The 6,196-nt window shown below is 44.7% G+C and overlaps 1 long non-coding RNA gene across 1 annotated transcript; it reads left to right on the forward strand.

The window, feature by feature from the left end:
- Positions 1-2,686: 2,686 nt before the first annotated feature.
- LOC147021358 (uncharacterized) lies at positions 2,687-3,505 on the forward strand. Its single transcript, XR_015061361.1, has 2 exons — positions 2,687-3,071; positions 3,333-3,505. It is a non-coding gene; the product is annotated as an uncharacterized LOC147021358 (long non-coding RNA).
- The last annotated feature ends 2,691 nt before the right edge of the window (positions 3,506-6,196 follow it).

A 6,196-nucleotide genomic window follows, 5' to 3' on the forward strand; every position in this document is an offset into this window, starting at 1 on the left:
ATAAGACACAGGACTTTTGCATAAATGCTTTCCTAGGTGTATTATCACTGGGTGAACTGTGCCTGAAGTAAACGCCGCTGGCGATATGCATGGCTCTGCTGGCCTCGATTGTGCGTAATTCTTCTTGGAGGGATGACCAACGTTTTTCCATTTTTCCAACATGGCTGCCACGCCACGTGACCTATGACGTCATAATTATCATTAAAACATTTCACATGAGTCGCCGCACCGCTGGTGAAAATTTCCTCTCAATCCGACGAGCGGTTGCGGAGAAAAACAAAAGTTCTGCACGGACAAAACAAAGAAAGAAACAAGCCGGTAGGCGACATGGGTGGTCGCTCGACTAAGGCGAATTTGAAATACTAGTGCGGGCCCGTATGTGCATGCCCGTACGTGCGTGCCCGTACATGCGTGGCCGTACATGCAAAAAAAAACATTTCAAACCGCGTGCCAGAAACAACAACCACACAGGCCGTTTCTTCGCTCTCGCATGCCCGTACATGTGTGGCCATACATACAAAAAAACAACAACATTGTGACGTCAATCATGACGTCATAGCACCATGTCCTGTCATTGGTTGGCAAATAAATGGCCGTAACTTGTGAACCACTTATCCGATTAATATCAAACCTTGAAAAGGGTTTCAAGGTATAGGGCCCCAGCAATATTCCTGGCAAGTTTCAATTAGATCGGACCAGTGGTTGTTGAGAAACAGTGGTTGCAGACACACATACAGACACACAGAGATTGCTGGAATTATAGATAGATGTAGATAAGAGAACACATCAGATGTCATTTTTGCCGTTCGTTGTTCCATATAGGAACATGACGAGCAATTGTCCATTCATCATTTGTGTTCAATTCCCTAATCCCAAGGGAATCCCAACGCGAACGTTGGGGTGAAAGCACAGTCCCGTTCCCGTTGTCCCGTTTCAAAATCCCGTTGCTAGGCAATGGTGGCGTCCATAGCAATGGTGCTCAAAAGCATACAACTAGATCCTGGTATGAACCTACCAGTCAAGTTTCATCAAAATTGGTTGACTCCTCTGGCCTCCAGAGATGTCCATTACATACAAACAAACAGACAGATGGAAAACCTGAGACTAAGGGTAGACTAACGACCACCCAACTAAGGGTCGTCTAGCGACCACCAAAAAAAGAAACAAACTGACCCAAACACAATACCCTCTCCTTCGGCGAGGGTAACAAAAGTCTTACCTGTTACAAGACAAACGAGAAGGGCACGCGGTGGAGCGCGTACCTCTGCCACGTAATACCTGATCCACGAGAACATATCGGGCCCAATACATATTTGAAATATCATGCGAAACAGTACTACATCGTTTTTAGCCCAATCTCTGAATGGTGAAGAATCACTTAAAAAACTTATCAGATCTGGATCTTCACCAAAATTGAACCAATTCGTCCTTGTCACACACCCAACCTGTCCACCAAGTTCCGTCCAGACCCGTCCACAACGTTTTGAGATATCGTGTTATTTTGTTTTTGGCCCTCTCTCTCAATGGGGAAGAATCACTTTAAAAATTACCAGATCTGGATTTTCACCAAAATTGAACCAATTCTTCATTATCACACACCCAACCTGTCCCGAAAATTTCATCCGGATCCGTCCATAACGTTTTGAGATATCCTGTGCACAAACAGACAGAGAGGGGTGAAAACATAACCTCTTTCAACTTCGGTGCCAGAGGCAACAAAAGTTTCACAAGGTCTAAAAACTTTACAACACAAACATCTGGAGGAATTGCACTTAAAAAAAAAAACTTTACAACACAAACATCTGGAGGAATTACACTTTGAAAAAAAACTTTACAAACATCTGGAGGAATTACACTTTTTAAAAAAAAAAACTTTACAACACAAACATCTGGAGGAATTACACTTTGAAAAAAAAACTTTACAACACAAACATCTGGAGGAATTACACTTTTTAAAAAAAAAACTTTACAACACAAACATCTGGAGGAATTACACTTTAAAAAAACTTTACAGCACAAACATCTGGAGGAATTTACACTTTTTATAAAAACACCTTTACAAGTACTTGACAAAACATACTGACTCATTCTGACACTGTATGCTTTTTCGTTTTTTGTAAACCTGTCAACATTGTCACTGTTTTCGGTTTATGGCCCAGTCCGGTTGGCTCAGACCAGACAGAAGAGACAGACTGACCAGGATACCTCTTGGCGAGGGGCTGTCTCGCTTGAGGCTGGCGTTACCTGGTGGAGAACTGAAAGTTCTCCCACCTGCACTGACAATGCCAAGCGATCCATGTGTGACAGCCATGACCCAAACCTTAAAACTAGATCAACAGCAGCTGTTGGTTTTTGGTGAACACGAGGGCAGGGCAGCTCATGCCCCAAAATTGAAGAGAAAAATAGGGTTCAGGTAAGGGGGGAAATTAAAAGGGGGAAATAGGAATGAAGAGAGGTATGAAACAGCAAAAGTAACCGTGAAAGACTAAAAAAAAAAGAGGTGTGAAAGAAAAGGAAAAGAACAAAAAGATGTCAGGAAGTAGACGACGCTCAACATTAACACAGAGTATTACAACACGATACTCAACAAGTACCCGAATCAACGGTTAACAGAAAAATAAATAAATATAACGGGTCACGTGATCAATTCCCCCAAAAAACAACAACAACAACAACAACAAGCGAACACGGGAGCACGCGAAGCATGCCGGGAATTTATTAGAGACGCACGTCCTGGTCCGTTGGGCGTTTGTTTCTATTTCATCGAAAGCGATGGCTTCGTTCTTGTAAAAAAAGTCTCCATTTCTTAAAACTTGATGAACTTTCTTTTTTTATAAGGTGAAGATAAATTTGTGGTTCGATTTTAGGGGGAAAGAACGCGCTCACAATCGCTTCGAGGCATTTAAAATGTTTGTTTGTACTCGACCTGGAGCTCGTCACAAGCTTTTAATGTGAATGAAGGTAATTAAAATAATGATGATGTTCAAAGATTTCCCGTTGACGAAACGCTCTGGAAATATGACGACGAAGTCCGCTGACAAAAGTTCGACAGGACGGGCACCTGGTGGAAGGTGAGTGTTGTAAACTTGGGGGGGAAAAACACAACAGGTGAGATCCGGAAATGGTGTTTCCAACGACGTCCTCCTTTCCTTGATATATAGACCAACCTTTCCGGTGCCGTTCCTTAAGATCACTCACGATGTTAGACGTACCAGGGTTATCGTATGTGTACGACTGTTTGTCGTTCCTTATCGATCCTTATCGTTCCGATAATGTTTCTGAAAATGCTGAACGTTCATTTTGACCTTGAAATTCGATGTTTCCACCTTTAGATCTGGCAAGTAACATCGGCCAAAGATCGGATCGCCATCAAAATGCGGAGAACATCGAGCAAGAGAAGAGATAGAGAAGATCGGGGAGAAGATGTTTACTTTTGTTTTTAATTTTGTTGAATGTTTTTTCATTTGAAAATTTAAAATAAAGTTTAAATCATTTAAAAAATAAATTGAGTGGGTGTAGACTCTCTGTAGACACGGTATGTTGAATAGAATATCCTTTAAATAAACTAGTGCAGGCCCGTAGGGGCGGTCCCATAGATGCGTGCCAGTATGTGCAGCTTCGTGCCTGCAGTATCAGGTCCCCAGCATCAATTGTGACGTCATATCAAACGAAGAAGAAGAATTGTGACGCCCCTCTCTCTCCCCCCTCTCTTGCCCCCTCTCACCCCTCTCTCTCGCCCTTCTCTCTCCCTTCTCTTGCCCCCCCTCTCACTCCTCTGCCGCCCTTCTCTCTCCCCCCTCCTCTCACCCCCTCTCTCCCCCTCTCACCCCTCCTCTGTCCCCCCTCCTCTCTCTTGCCCCCTCTCTCCCCCTCCTCTGTCCCCCTCCTCTCTCACTCCCCTCTCTTGCCCCCTCCTCTCGCCCCTCTCTCGTTCGTCCCTCCTCTCTCGTCCCTCTCTGTAAATGTATTCACAAATGTCTACCAAGCACAATGATTAATTCCAACCTTGGGAAAAAAAACAGCTTTCAAACCCTTGGGAAACAGCTGTTTCCCTTGGGAAAATTCAAACCTTGGGATTAATTAATAATTTGCATAATAATCAAACCTTGGGATTAAATAATTTGCATAATAATCAAACCTTGGGATTAATTAATTAATTCAAACCTTGGGATAAAACAGCTTTCAAACCTTGGGAAACATTTGGGAAACAGCTGAAATGGATGAGGAAGAATGATATCAAACTTTGAAAAAGCACATAATCAGGTCCGCAGTGTCGATTGTGACGTCATACCAACCGAAGAAGAATTGTGACGTCAATGGTGCAAAAAAAGAATAAATTAAATAATTTAAAAACCTTAATTGTGACGTCATTCCTGATGTCATAGCACCGTGTCCTGTCATTGGTTGACAGATAAATGGCGGTAACTTGGGAACCGCTTGTCCGATTGATATCAAACCTTGAAAAGGCACATCCGCGGGGCCCCGGCAACATTCCTGGCAAGTTTCAATCCGATTGGACCGGTGGTCGTCTGGTTAATAATAATTTGGGAAAAATTGGCATGATAAGGTGAGAAGGTGGAACGACACGTTCAGCTGCCATATATACACCTTTTCAACACTGAAAAAGCAATAAAATGGCCGTAACTTGGGAACCGCTCGTCTAATCGATATCAAACCTCAAAAAGGCACATCCGGGGGCCCCCGGCAATATTCCTGGCAAGTTTCAATGAGATCGGACCGGCGGTCGTCGAGAAACGTTGGTCGCAGACAAACAGACAGACACACAGAGATTGCTGAAATTATAGATTGACTCATGCGGGCCCGTAGGGGTGGGCCCGTAGGTGCGTGCCAGTATGTGCAGGTTCGTGCCTGCAGTATCAGGTCCCAGCATCAATTGTGACGTCATAACAAATGAAGAAGAAGAATTGTGACGCCCCCTCTCTCTCGCCCACTCTCTGCCTCCTCTCTCGCCCCCCTCTCCACTCCCCTTTCTTGCCCCCTCTCTTGCCCCCCCCTCTTCCCATCCTCTCTCCTCTGTCCGCCTCCTCTGTCCCCCTCCTCTCTCCCTCCCCTCTCTTGCCCCCCTCTCATCCCCTCTCTCACCCTTCTCTCTCCCTTCTCTTGCCCCCCTCTCACCCCTCTCTCTCCCCCTCCTCTCTCCCCCTCCTCTCTCTTGCCCCCTCTCTCCCCCTCCTCTGTCCCCCTCCTCTCTCACTCCCCTCTCTTGCCCCGCCTCTCGCCCCTCTCTCGTTCATCCCTCCTCTCTCGTCCCTCTCTGTAAATGTATTCACAAATGTCGACCAAGCACAACGATTAATTCCAACCTTGGGAAAAAAACAGCTTTCAAACCCTTGGGAAACAGCTGTTTCCCTTGGGAAAATTCAAACCTTGGGATTAATTAATAATTTGCATAATAATCAAACCTTGGGATTAAATAATTAAATAATAATCAAACCTTGGGATTAATTAATTAATTCAAACCTTGGGATAAATCAGCTTTCAAACCTTGGGAAACACTTGGGAAACAGTTGAAATGGATGAGGAAGAATGATATCAAACTTTGAAAAGGCACATAATCAGGTCCCCAGTGTCGATTGTGACGTCATACCAAACGAAGAAGAAGAATTGTGACGTCAACCCTTCAAAAAAAATTTAATTAAATAAACATTAATTGTGACGTCATTCGTGAAGTCAGAGCACCGTGTCCTCTCATTGGTTCACAGATACATGGCCGTAACTTGGGAACCGCTCATCCGATCGATATCAAACCTCAGAAAGGCACATCCGCGGGTTCCCGGCAATATTCCTGGCTTGTTTCAATCCGATCGGACCGGTGGTCGTCCGGTTATTAATAATTTGGGAAAAGATTGGCATGATAAGGTGAGAGGGTGGAACGACACGTTCAGCTGCCATATATACACCTTTTCAACACTGAAAAAGCAGTAAAATGGCTGTAACTTGGGAACCGCTCGTCCAATCGACATCAAACCTTGAAAAGGCACATCTGCGGGTCCCCGGCAATATTCCTGGCAAGTTTCAATCGGATCGGACCGGCGGTCGTCGAGAAACGGCGGTCGCAGACAAACAAACAGACACACACACACACACACACACACACACACACACACACACACACACACACACACACACACACACACACACACACACACACACACACACACACACACACACACAC

Source organism: Eptatretus burgeri, chromosome 8, assembly GCF_056783735.1.
Source record: "Eptatretus burgeri isolate ZD-2024b chromosome 8, Ebu_testis_v1, whole genome shotgun sequence".
In the NCBI taxonomy this organism is placed as follows: Eukaryota; Metazoa; Chordata; class Myxini; order Myxiniformes; family Myxinidae; genus Eptatretus; species Eptatretus burgeri.